A 15,000-nucleotide genomic window follows, 5' to 3' on the forward strand; every position below is an offset into this window, starting at 1 on the left:
GTTTTTCTATACACAACGATTCGAAAAAGTTGTCAAAGAACAAATATATAAAAAATAAATGTTACCAAAGGTAAGAGAAGTTACTTTTCTACCTAACTTGATAATTTTTAAGAGTTTTTATTTAATATAAAATGTTGATTCCGTTCGAAAACATACAGTGTTTATTCGATGTATTTGAAAAATACAAATGGCGGCGGACTCCATGTTGAACACGTTAAGTTTGGGGAAATGAGTTAAAAATAAAAAACTGTACAAAATTATGTTAAAAACCAACCGAATATATGTCAGCCTATGTCACAGTAACATATATTGAGCGAGTTTCTAACAACATTTTGTCTATTTTTTTAATTTAAACTCATTTTCTCAAACTTACCGAGTTCAACAAAAAGTCCGGCGCCATTTAAAATTTTCCAATACATCGGTAAACACTGTATGTTTTTCTAACTGAATAAACATGTTACAATAAATAAAAAAAACATAAAAAAATTATCCAGTTAGGTAGAAAAGTAACTTATTTTGCCTTTGATAACATTTATTTGTTATATATTTGTTTTTTTTTTAACAACTTTTTTGAATCTATGTGTATAGTAATGCGAACCCATTCGGTGGGTTTCTAACATTATTTTGCATAGTTTTTTTTAGTTGTAACTCATTTTCCTAAACTTAACGTGTTCGACATAGAGTCCGCTGCTATTTGTAATTGTCAAATACATCGATAAACACTGTGTTTTCGGCCCAAATAAACATGTTACATTAAATAAAAACACTAAAAACTTACCCAGTTAGGTAGAAAAGTAACGCATCTTGCCTTTGATAACAATTATTTGTTATATATTTGTTTTTTGACAACGTTTTCGAATCTATGTGTACAGTAATACAAACCCGAATTATGTTTTGCTGTTTAATGTTTGTATTGTGTGTGGAAACGTGTGAGATTCTACGTTAACTTACGCAACTAGAAGATCTGAAACAACTTTCGAGTTTTGTTTTTACGCAAACTAATGTATGTGATCGTTTATTAAAAACGAGTCGTCTGTTTGCTATTACTATGTTTATATGGAGTAAACGGAAATCCGTCGACTCGTAAGTTTAGAAGTAATCAGAAACGTTTTACGTATTTTTGGGTTTTTTTTTCTTCTCTTTTCTCCCCCCTCCCTTTTGCGATGCTGAATGGATACAAAACGGATAAAAAAAGCAAACGAAAAACAACTTAATTCGAAGTAATTAATTAACTTAATAAAAGTACCGACCCGGACCCGCACGTGTTTTTTTTTTGTTCCGTTTTTGTTTGTTTTTGTTTTTTCTTCTCACTCAAGAAGTTTTGTGTTTTTTTTGTCTAAAAACAATGAGATGATGATAATAGCTATATGTGCAGCCTCCTTCCGTATCATCCGTGTTTCTCGATTTCTCATCTTGAAGCAATAATTAATTTTTTTTCTTAAAAGACCCCACCTCCTACGAGCAAAAAAAAAAAAAAAAAAAAAAAAAATCAAACAAAAACAAGCTCAAAAGACTTTTTTTTTTTTACTTACTTGTAGCGTTATATTTCTTGTTGGACCCTCAGGCCCCGAAAATCAGCAACAATTAGTAAAATATACGTATATATCCGTGATAGTTGGTCAGCCCCCTTTATTGGTATGTTTTGTTTCCCCTCCTTTTCTTTCTTTGCTTAATTTACATTATATACATATATACATACAAACATATAGGTATATATATGCACTTGCCTGACTAATTCCTTTGATGTAACGAAGAAACACAAACGTTTCTGTGTAGCTCGCTTGCCATAAGTATATTTTTAATACGAATATATGTATGTATGTATATACTAATATAAATGTAAATGTATTTTTTTTTTCTGTTTGTTTTGTATGTATTTCCCTCGTTCGTAGATCCCTGGTTTTTATTCGCCGGTGCCCGGGACTGACAAAGGAAAAAAAGAATCCATGAGAAGAAGCCCTGTCCGAATAATGTTGTGCCAGAAGCGCAAACTCTTCCTCGCGTGTGACATAAGTATATTAGGATAGAGAGAGAGAGAGAGAGAGAGAGAGAGAGTAGGTGGGTGGGGTCTACGGCGACACCCCACGACCCTCGACACTTACTTTCCAAAAAAACCGGCTACCACTACTGCTACTACGACACCGATTCGACTTCCCACTGTGACCGACACTTACAACATTTGCTCCTCAAGCCACTATTTGCGACTAAACAACTTTTTTTTTTGTTACAAATAAACTCTTAAGTCTCGGCAAGTCTGTGTGTGCGTGCGTGCGTGCGCGCGTGCGGACGGCGCTTTCCTTCCTCTTTACTTTCCTTTTATCATTTTTCCGTTTTTATTTATTTATTTATTTTTCATTCATACCGTATTTTTATTTTTATTTTTGTCATTCATTATTTATGTTTAAATTTCTGTTTAAAACTTTTATTTCTTCTAGCCAGTGTTTATTTTTTTCGTCCATTTTTCGGAAAATTTTTACGACGTGCAGTGTGCACCCACCACCAGCATATTATAAACGCCCCAACCTCCCCATGTTAAGAGCGGCTTTCTGAATAATCACCCCCAACCTCCCCACGTTAAGAACGGCTTTCGGAATAACCCGCCCCCAATCTTGAAAGCCGTTCTTAACATGGGGAGGTTGGGGGTGTTTATTCAGAAAGCCGTTCTTAACATCAGGAGGTTGGGGATGTTTGCTGCGCAGGTCGTAAAAAATATCCATTTTTCCATTTCATTTTACTTATTTTTTTATTTTCTGCTTTTTAAAATATTTTTTATTTCTAAGTTACCTTTTTCTTTCTGTTTTCTTTTTTCTCTTTTTCATTTTCCTTCTTTGTTCCGCCATCATTTCAGGTTTTCGTATTCTTCCTTTTTTCCTTCCTTCATTCTTCCTTCCTTTTTTTTTCTTTCTCTCTTACTATATTTTTTTATTTCGTTATTATTTCCTTCTTTCTATCGTTGTTTTTATTTATTCCTTTATTTTTCTTCCTTCCTTCGATCATTCTTTTTTTCTTTCTTTCATTTTCTTTCTTTCTCCATTTAATTTCCCATTCTTTATTGTTTCTTTCTTTCTTCCTTTAATATTTATTTATTTCTTCCTTCTTTTTTCTCATTCTTATTTTCTGTATTAATTCCTTCTTTTATTTCTTTTTCACTTTATTCTTCTCTTCTTTCGTTAATTTTTTTGTTCATTTTTTCCTTCTTTCTTTTTTCTCCGTTAATTCTTTCTTTCATTCTGTATCCATTCTTTCATTAGTTTTTTTCTTTCTTTTTTTTTTCATTTTCTTCCTTCCACCCCCTTGCCTTCTTTCTGTTTTTCTTTTTGTTCTCATTTATTTTTCCTTTCCTTCTTTTTGAATTTTTATCCATTTCTTTCTTCCTTCCTTTTATTTTATTCTGTTTATGTTTTTTTAAAAAATTATTTTTTATCTTTTTGTAAATACATCCTTCTTTTGGTTCAATTATATTTTAAAAATAATATATAGATATATATATAGGGGTAGCCAAAAGAAGTCAGGAAAATTATTTAAAAGGAAACTTATGATAAAAAGTTGAACATTTGAGGCAGAACTTACATATATAAGGAAAAATGGGAAAGAAAAAAAAAAACAATATAAAAGAAATATATTAATGAATATGAATTTAATTTTTCTTCCCTCCACATCTACACTGTTTTAGCCTATTTCTCTCACACCTCATTATTTCGTTCCTAATGTAGTCATCACTAGACGTCACATCTCTAATATATTACCTAGCACCTTCACCCCTCTTCTGATGAGAAGCATTATGCTTCGGAATACCTAGGTATAAAGAGTATATATATCCCGAATTCTTAATTGATGTAACCTAGCTATGAAATGAATGATTAAATTCAGATGCAGTTAGTATTTATCTTTATATTCTCGTTATTAAAAAAAATCCTTATAACACACACACACACACACACACACACACACACACACACACACACACACATCTTTCTTTCTATCTCTCTCTCTCTCTCTCTCTCTCTCTCTCTCTCTCTCTATATATATATATATATATATATATAGTAAGTTATAAAATATATACGGCGATTAAGCTACACTGAGTATTCCGCGTCTCATCCACTCGAAGACTCTTCAGGCTTATGCACGAATTTTGTGGCTGTCTGTCGTTTTTATATACGCACCTTCTATTGAGATTTTAGTTAGCCAATCAGCTTTCTAGTATCCACCGCGCCCTTCCTATCAGCCAATGAACATGCACTTATCGGACGAAGGCCTATTTGACCTCTGGTTGACCTGTTCCTTTGTGTGTGCTCTATTTAGCCTGGATATCTAGTTTCTTGGCCTGTTTTAAATCTAGGTTATGGTTTTTTTTATTTTTATTTTAAATTTTTTTTTTATATATAAATAAATATATATGTACATACATATATGCACATATATATATATACATAAATATATACATATATATATATGTGTGATCGTTTATGTATATTCAGGTTTATTTAATTTATTTATTTGTTTATTTTATATTGTTTTCGTTAGTTTTAAAACTATTTTGTATCGCTATCCTAGAGTAAGTTTTATCTTGTGAACACAGTTGTTCGCTATTTCTCTTCTACAATTTAATAGATGTTGGGGTTCTTTAAAGTATAGGATAGAAAATTTTTCATGAAGGCATAATCTACATGGGTCGTCTAGGTCCCTACACGTGGTAGATTGTCTTGTTATTTTCCTTTCGACTACCGGCGAATGTCCGCTTTCCTTGAGTTCCCAGTATTTATTTGCTAGCGTTGTTTTCATACGGTGTTTTTTTTATTGTTCAACAAATAAATAAATTAAATAAAGTAAATAAACATGAATATACATAAACGATCACACATATATGTATGTACATATATATATATTTATATATAAAAAAAATCCCCCAAAACATAACCTAGATTTAAAACAAGTCAAGAAACTAGATATCCAGGCTAAATAGAGCACACACAAAGGAACAGGTCAACCAGAGGTCAAATAGGCCTTTGTCCGATAATTGCATGTTCATTGGCTGATAGGAACGGCGCGGTGGATACTAGTAAGCGGAGTGGCTAACTAAAATGTCAATAGAAGGTGCATATATAAAAACGACAGACAACCACAAAATTCGCGCATAAGCCTGAAGAGTCCTAGAGTGGATGAAACGCGGAATATTCAGTGTAGCTTAATCGCCATATATATTTTATAACTTACTAACAAGCTCTACCTACGTATTGAGCACTTTTGAAGTAAATACTTAAAGTTTACGCATAAATTTATACTTTCGTATATTAATTTTATTAGAGTAAATGAAGTAGTTATATATATATATATATAAAGGCTGACCCACTGTAAGGGTACCTGCGCGTGAAATTTTTGTGGCAAGAGTTGCGCAATCTCCAAACATACCTCTCCTGAGTTGACATTGTTGAATACCAGTGACATGTGGAGGTTCGGGACGACTGGAAACAATGCCGACATAAATGGAATTCACATACAGCACCTAGCCTTCCCAAATAGTCAACCATCTGGTACTGGCCAGGTTCAACGTTGCTTAACTGCAGTAATCTGACGAGAACCGTTGTGTCAATGTGATTGTGCCGTAACACACACACACACACACACACACACACACACACACACACACACATATATATATATATATATATATATATATATATATATATATATATATATATATATATATAATTTCTGCGTCTGGTACGAACAGATATAGGCTCTCCTAAGATACTGGCTTTCTGGCTTAAAATGCACCAACCATTGATATTATTTTTTCTTGTTTCCATTTTGCAAAATTCAGTCATGCTCTGCAAATAAATAAATAAATAAAATAGAATAATAAAATGAAATAAAATATATAAAAATAAAAATAAATAAAACAATTTTCCTTTACAAACGAGCCAACCTAGCAAACATTTTTTTTTTTTTAGCAAAAGGACCAAATTCAGCATTAACTAAGCAGAAAAGGGTTGGCATGCCGTAAACAAAACACCCAACCAAATTTCTTCGTGTTCTTTTTTTTCTTTTATTTCTTATTAATATAGTTTCTCATTCTCTCGTTTTTTTTGTTGTTGTTGTTGCCATTATTTAATTCTTTCTTTCTTTTTTACTATGGTTGTCCTTTTCTTTCTTTCCTTTCTTTCCAATTTCTTTTTTATTTTCTTATCAATTCGCTTCTTTTTTTTTTTAAATCCCATTTATTTTCGTTCGATTCTTCTTTCTCTCTTCTTAAATTATATTCTTTAACAACTTCATGATTGTCAATTGTCCATTTTTCTTTCTTAGCCTTTTTTTTTAGTTTTATTTCTTAATCATTAGTTTCTTTTGTTGCTTTTTTTTTTCTGTCATAAAAAAAAACATTATTTTTCTTTGTAGGAAAATCCTCACATAGGCTTTTGCCCTTGACAAAATGGAAGAAAACCAAACAGAATTACAACAGGCTCAACTTTTAAATTTCAACATAAATTTTATTAAAGCAAAAAGATCCATATTGCAAGAGATGCGCCATCTTCAGCGATCTGCCACCATAGGCTGGTAACGTCCCCGAAGGGATATTAGTTTGTCTTCGATAAAAGCTGGGTAGAAAACTTCTGCTGACGAAGAACTGCGCACGTTGAAGTGTTGATATATCTTCCAAGTTGGATACTGCAAGTCGGGTGGTGGTGCCTCTAGGAGTCCTCTGTAGATTCAGTCCAATGGCGGACAAGGCAGGTCAAACAGTAGACCTTAATCTCGTCTTTGACAGACATTAATAGTAATGAAGAAAGCCAATTAATTCACAGAGCACAAAGCGTGCAAAAATATAGAAATTTGCCCGAAATAAGGGCATTGGTATTTGCAGATGATAATATTTCACCCTATAATTGGGCATTAAAACGTCTCATAGTGACAAGGTAATTTCGAGGCTTCGAGCCGCGAGTGAGAATTCGATTCAGCCTGCGTCTTTTTGAATTTTGGTGATCTGAAAAGATAATTTTGGCGCCAAGAACATCCTCGGTAGTTAGTTATAACATGCAAGCTGATTCCAACAAATCCGGGGGGCGGACAAACCATCCAATAAGGAGCCTGCTTATTTCTGCAGAATTTTTTACATCTTTCATTCTTATTAAATTCTCGTCTTTTTTCCTTATTTTATTTCCTTTCCTTTCGTTTGTCTTTCCTTTTCTTTTATCATATCTATCCATTTCATCTGGTCAGCTCCAGATGAAGCTGTTTGAAGATGTCGATTTTCTGACTCGAATGTACCAGACATTTATGTTTTTGTTTTCTTTTTTTTTTCAGTTCTATTCGTAAAATTCAATCATGTTCTGCAAAGGAAAAAAAAAAAAAGGAACATTTTTCGCTACTAAAAATGAAGCTACACGCCATGAGTAAATATTTTCATACATAAAGAACTTGAAGCGTAAAAACTTTTGCCAAAACGATCGAACCTAAAAAAAGGTTGATATGCCGTAAAACAAAACAGCCAAACCAAACCAAACCAAACATCATGAATAAATATTTGAAGACTCAAACAACTTGAAGCATTTTTCCAAAATTACTGGATTTGGCATTAAATAATCCGGAAAAGGATAGATATGCCGTAAAACCAAACAAAGCAACAACAAAATCGTTCATTTCATTTTTCTCTTTATTATTATGCTCCCTCTCTCTTCCCCCCTCTCTCATTAATTATAAAATTAGAATTAAAGGAAGGATTGACACAATATAAAGCACAACAAAACACTGACGAAAAAAAATGATATATTAAAAAAAAAACCCTCGAATGTGGAAGCCAACCCCACTAATTAAGATAACAAAACCAGCAAAGTAACTTGAGATAGAATAGGACAAAACCAAAAATAACGAAACATTACACGAACTGCCCCCCCCTGCAATTGAAACTGCCAGCTATCATTATTTTCATGGTGGATGCCTCCGTTCGGTGTGTTAAACGTGATTATGCTGTATTTATGGTAGGTGCCCGAATAAGTTTCAATATACTCCCACCCCTGCAAAACATTCACAGCAAAAACTCGTCTAGCTACAAACATTGTCAATAAATAACCCTTCTCCCTCTGAGTACCTAGAAATAAGCGAAACTTCCATGAGCAAAGTTTTTTTTCTCCTAGAACTGGCCACCTGTGAAACGCAGTATCGCAGGGCTGGTTCGCAACTGGCTATAACACTGCTGTTTTCAAGTCCAATGTACAACAAAACAATCAACGTAAACATCATGAATATTGAAGCATCAAAGTTTTTTGTTTTGTTTTTTCAAAATTACCAGATTCGGTGTTAAAAATGGTTGATATGACGTAAAACAAAAACAACCTAATCAACATCAACAGATTTTACACCACTTTTGTTTCAAAGTAAATAAACGTTTTAAAATAAGTTTAAACACAAGAAAACGTATTCATGTAGGTAGAAAAGTAACTAATCTTGCCTTTGGTAACAGTTATTTGTTGCATATTTGTTTTTCCACCCATTTTTTGTTTTGTTGGCTATTGTAAAGAATGTCACTATTTTTTTCTCTTTTCTTCCTTTTCTTTCACGTTCTATTCCGTCTCTCTCTTTCTTTTTTTGTTAAACCTTTCTTTCTATTCTTTTTCTTATTCTCTTTCTATAAAGACCGCCCCTCCTCCAACCCGAAGCCGCCCTCATTCCCAACTTTGTTTTTATTGGTCGATTTCTTTCTTACCTCACACCAAGTTAACAATCCTCCACTGCTCCCATGTACGTTCTCCGCCTTTTAGATAATTATTCACATACACTTCCCCTTTCCTCCCAATTTTCGGGTGTCTCCCCTCCAGCGACCCTCTACTCTTAATCCCACCACCCCTTTAACTCCCTCACCATCGCTGCCGCCTCTACCAGCACCTGCTTCTCTTTCCCGTCAGCAGACCTCCTTCCCATCTCATCGTCTTTCATCTTCCCCAGCTCGTAAAGCCGCATCAGCTGGTAATATTGTTGGTATACAACGACTACAATTATTACCTCCCTTTACCATTTAACCTTCGACTAATACGACGACTCCAAACAAAACCGCAGTCAGTCACGGAACTAGAGCCTCGTGACCCCAACCCCTACAAAAGACAACTATAATACGGCGCTCCCTCTAGGAGACTTTTCTTTATAAACAAACTAATTTCTTTTTCGATACCCAAAGGCATAGTTCAATAAAAATTTGTGTGTGTGTGTGCGTGTGTGTGTGTGTAGATAGATAGATAGATAGATAGATAGATAGATAGATATGTTATTTTCTAGGTATGTACAAAATGAATAGCCGGCTGAAAATGTTGGTACATTTACTTAAAAATTCACCAAAAAATCAGGAAATAAACCAACTTTAATGAAATTTACTTAAAAATTCACCAAAAAATCAGGAAATCAACCAATTTTAATGAAATTTACTTAAAAATTCACCAAAAAATCAGGAAATCAACCAATTTTAATGAAATTTACTTAAAAATTCACCAAAAAATCAGGAAATAAACCAACTTTAATGAAATTTACTTAAAAATTCACCAAAAAATCAGGAAATCAACCAATTTTAATGAAATTTACTTAAAAATTCACCAAAAAATCAGGAAATAAACCAACTTTAATGAAATTTACTTAAAAATTCACCAAAAAATCAGGAAATCAACCAATTTTAATGAAATTTACTTAAAAATTCACCAAAAATCAGGAAATCAACCAATTTTAATGAAATTTTCGTTATTTACAAATAATGATTACGGAATATAATGAACCCATTATTTTTATTTTGATCTTAGTGGAAATGTATTATTTTGTTTAAACAAAAAACATCTTTTATAAAGTTATGGTTAAAAAAGAATTAATAAATTTATTTTTATGAAAAAAAAAAAAGCATCGTAAATTGTAATAATAGAATTGAAAAAGATTTTTTCGGAACATTACGAAAAAAAACCTTAAAGTCCGTATTAACGAAATGGATAAAACGAAGAAAAATTTATTTCTCGAACTAATGATAGTATTAATTAAGCATCGCTTATTTAATATTTTCAGGCAAAAAGAATAATTGCAAAAGTTATTTCCTATTTTTTAAAGATTATAACTTCAGCGTAATTTTTATATGTAAGATAATTCTAATATTTTCCTTGCATGAATGACGTATAATTGTCAACGTAATATAACTTTTTATATAATCTTGAAAAACAAAACAAAATAAAAAAATTGATTTAAAAGCAGGAACACACAAAAATAATTAAATTAAACAATGGTAAACATTATACAAACGTTCATTGATGCACGGCTGGGGATAAAACAAAGAAAACAAAAACAAAAGAAACCCACGAAAACCAGTCGGTTTTGCATCCCTCCCCTCCCTTCAACCACCCGACGTCATTTTCGGATAGCCTTTTGACTTTCTGACATTTTTGGCTTCCGTAGAACTTATGCTAGGCGACTTTTCTTTTATTTTCATTGTGCGAAGCTAGAATCTCTCACTTTTGAGGGCTAATCAAATATTTTTTTTTAATACAGACGTGTTTTTTTTTAAATTTTATTTATTTAATGCAATATCTAAGAACTTTACTAATTATCTTTAAAATAGACCCAGAAAACTAATATTTATCTTTCAAGGGATTTTTAAAATGAAATTATTTCACTTTAAAATTTAACTGAACTTCTCAGTTTCCGAATGTTGCCGTGAAAACATGTTTGATTTTAACTCTTTTCTTTTTCAAGTGGAAAAATATTTTTTTCCTTTTGAAAATTATATTTAGGCTTTAATCTTTCAAATACAATTAAAAAGTAATCGGAAACCTACAAAAAATATGTGATAAACCGGCCTTGAAAATTATGTGCTCCTATCAGTTTTCAGCATAATTGCACGTACCTATTATTTTCTGCCCCTCCCGTCTCGGTTTGACTCCATCATCTCGGCCCCACCCCTGTAAATTATTTTTTTCCAATTCAAATCCGAATTTTTTTCATTACTATTCTGAATGCGTTCAAAGCCGGTGTTGTCTTTTTATTTTTCCTTTTGCATAATGCAAACTTTTCCTTCTCTTCTGACGAGAAGCATACAGCTTTGAAATGCCATGGCCTAAAGAGTTTTTCGCTTATTCCTGTATCTATTTTATTGACTTGATAATATAATAACGTTCCTACATTTACGCTCTACCTTCTTAACTTATATATATATATATATATATAAATATATATATATATATATATATATATATATATATATATATATATATATATATATATATGTACGAAGTACCCGTCGTTCACTAGGTTCAAAAACAGCATACAGAAAATGGATTCTGATTTACGAAAGTATGATAGGTTATGAAAAGGAAGGGTGTATAGCTTCGAATTTAGGGGTATCAACACCAAAGCAAAATATGATGAAAGTAAAAATAAAATAGATAAACCCCATAATTTATTATACCATACCTGTTCACACTGAAACACTTATCACAATATTCTATGGATCTATATTAAAAAAACATTGTTAAACTTTGTGGCATATTTCCATTCTATGGAGGTCAGGCGCGAACGAACACCCCATAATTTTATTATACCATATTTCTTCAAACTGAAACATAATTATCAAAGTATACTTACGCAGATAGATATGAAAAGTCTTTATTAAAGTTTGTGCCTATTTCCATTCTATAGAGGCCAAGCGCGAACGCAGATCCCACGATTTTATTACACTATCCCTATTTAAGTTAAAACATACTTATCAAAGTATTATTATGTACATCGATATCAAAATCACTTGCGAGCGTTTTTTTTTATTTTTAAATTTTTTATTTCCATACTTTGTGGACCAGGCGCGTACGCAGACCTCACAATTTTACTGAATCATCATTATGCCAGATCAAACATACCCATTCCTGTGTCTCGATTCATCTTCTATCATTATATGTGATTAGTTTTCTATAATAGTCAATCATATAGGAGCCTATTCGTGACCAGACACACACAGAGACGTTCAGCTATATATATATATATATATATATATATATATATATATATATATATATATATATATATATATATATATATATATATATATATACTAGCAGAAGTACCCGTCGTGGACTGGGTTCAAAATCAGCCTACAGAAAATGGACTGTGATTGATGAAAGTATGGTAGGTTATGAAAAGGAGCGGGGTTGTAAAGAGATAGGTTTTGATACTCAGAAATTTTACACTAAGCAAAATATGATGAAAGTAAAGATAATTTTCGTGAAAATCTTTTTAGATCAATTTTGTTTCCATTTGTAGCCAAAAATGACCAACAAAATGATGTTTCCTTACAAAGAGAAAATGTTATATACAGGCTGTCCGCAAAGTCTGGCTTTGTGGACACCCTGTATATTTACCCAATTTCGATAACGATTAGGCCAGCTTTCCACGTCTTTAAAAAGTGTTTTCAAACCCACTTATTCTTAACATAAGGAAGCTGTCATGTGAATGATTCGTGCACGTGCAGTCGTGAAACAGTTAAACATAAAAATCCGATGACTCCCAAGTACCAATTTTTCATTTTTTTTTTACCTCTTAACAGCCCCTTTTCCGGATGAAAATCGATAAGTTTTCCACATGTCTGAATACTCTATATATCAAATTTCAAGTCTGTAGATCCAAAATTGGTTGAGTATATAGATTGAGAAATATACTTACGCACACATTCTCATGTTTATGAATATATAGATATACATATATTATATGCGAACCTGTATATGCCTGTTTTATTTATATAAAAAAACATATTGCATAAACACACACACGTACATATCTATTTATATGAATAATATATAAATACACACGTGTGCATTTGTTTTATTTAAATGCAAACATAGGGTGTCCACAAAGTCTGGCTACATTATGTAGCCAGACTTTGTGGACACCCTGTATATAATAATATAAATATACAAGAAATAAATGTTGCCATAGTCAATAAAAGTTACTTTTATGGTAGAAAATTTCATTGGTTTGTATTTTTAAGTAGTTTGTAAAAAAAATTTCTTTTCATTCACGAACCGGTTAAAAAAAAAATAAAAATGGCAGCGACTTTGAAATGGAGAGCCCCGTTTTCAATTTGAAGGAGGGGTATCTGAGCATTCTGTGTTAACAACTTAAGAGAGTTCCGTCAACGTAAGGAATATTTATAAATATATTTTAATGTTTTTTGTTATTTTGTGCTTGAGGAATATTCGATTATGGAATGTGTAGTTTATATAAACATTCATTTAAGTAGTTATCGCCTCAAATTTCGTTTTTATTTGGGTTCGCTGAAATTATTTCAAGTAAAGAGCATTAAAAACTATTTTAAAACAACAAAAAAAATGAACTGAACTTTTATTGACTATGGTAACATTTATTTCTTGTATATTTTTTTTTCGGGTAGTCGTTTGTTGGATTTTCTGCTAAACACTCTAACTAAATAATATCGACGAAATATCGAAAAAAAAAAGAAACAAAAACAGTTTTGAAAAATAATGAAGCTTTACTTACTTTAGTAAAATAATCCGAAACAGCAAAATGGGATTTTAAAAAAGTAAACACGTAATTACTTTAGTTTTTTTTTAAAGCAAAGAATCGATATAAATATGAATAAGAAGAAAACGGTGCCCTTTTCAAGCAGAACAGCTTCGTTTCAGTTTTACAGTATTGAACTGTGTAGTATTGCGCCGTCGGATTCAGGGTTGTACTATTGTAATGTAAAGAATACGTAGAAAGGGTTGTAATCAACTGAATTCCTTCTAGTACACTGGCAAAAAAAGCTTAAACAGATATATAAATAAAAATAAAAAGGTTATGTAAATGTTTTTAAAAAGATGCGTTCTTTTGACACGATACAAGTAACGTTCTTATTTTTTATTATTTATCTATTTATCTATTTTCGAGAGAGTGCCACGTGGAAGTGGAGAAGGGAAAAACAGAGTAATGCAATATTTGTGTCGAGAATTGTCTAAAGTTCCGACTTTTTCTTTTTGGCTGTCACTTTAATAAGAACGTGAATTTATGAGGTGAATTTATTCGACACAATATGATTCAACTAAAAAAAATAAATAAAAGCTAACGTGAATTAAAATTAAAGTTAAGGTGTTATTGTGGACCCTCACTCCTTTTAAAAAACCTTGTTAAACTTTGTGACATATTTACATTCTATGGAGGTCAGGCGCTAACGAACACCCAACAATTTTATTATACCACATTTCTTGAAACTGAAACATAATTATCAAAATATACTTACGCAGATAGATATGGAAAGTCTTTGTTAAAGTTTGTGCCATATTTCCATGGAGTACAGGCGCGAACGCAGACCCCACAATTTTTATGAGCCACCATTCTGCCAGATCAAACATACCCATTCTTAATCCTCGATACATCTTCTGTCATTATATGTGATCAGTTTTTTAAAATAGTCAACCATATAGGAGCCTATTCGTGACTCTTTTGGTAGTTGAAGTTTCAATCTTTAGTGCTTGCAAATTACGTAGGACGTCTACCCAGTCATGACTGACGGTATGCTACCCAATGGATTAAATAAAAGAAATACACACACACACACACACACACACACACACACACACACACACACACACACACACACACACACACACACATATATATATATTTTAATATTTGTACTGTTTTTTTTTTCTGATTTTTATTTATCCAGAGAAAGTATCGAAGACACAACGTTGATGAACACAAAACTTGGTTTGTTACTTTTTTTTATTTCTCTATTTCGTTGGAATACTATCTCTATTATCTCATCATACACCCCCCCCACACACACACACATATATATATATATATGTTTTTATTTGTTTTTGTTAGCGATACTTTCTTGAATGAATTCAAGTATTTATACGAAGCAGTAGTCCTGCGAGGTTAGCCTCGTGGTAGATGTTTAGGCTTCTTATAACGAGGTGCCGATTTCGAATCTTGCTAGGTTCAGCCACTCTGATGAGTTGTGGACGACAAATCACGTGTCAGTGG

General features: G+C 32.1%; 1 protein-coding gene across 3 annotated transcripts in view; it reads right to left on the reverse strand.

Moving 5' to 3' along the window:
* The window catches only part of LOC145297012 (ceramide kinase-like), a 573,763-nt gene that overhangs the window by 473,248 nt on the left and 85,515 nt on the right, over nt 1–15,000 (reverse strand). Inside the window, exon 1 of one of the 3 annotated variants that reach the window (XM_080143245.1) lies at nt 2,103–2,399. The exons of 1 other annotated variant lie outside the window; for it this stretch is intronic. The gene's annotated coding sequence lies outside the window, so the exon portion shown is untranslated. Of the gene's footprint in view, nt 1–1,532; nt 2,047–2,102; nt 2,400–15,000 lie in introns of those variants that run through there. One more of the 3 variants, XM_080143236.1, reaches the window with a different exon arrangement.

The sequence above is a fragment of the Euprymna scolopes genome, chromosome 2 (genome assembly GCF_053919585.1).
Source record: "Euprymna scolopes isolate OS-2025 chromosome 2, ASM5391958v1, whole genome shotgun sequence".
Taxonomy (NCBI): Eukaryota; Metazoa; Mollusca; class Cephalopoda; order Sepiida; family Sepiolidae; genus Euprymna; species Euprymna scolopes.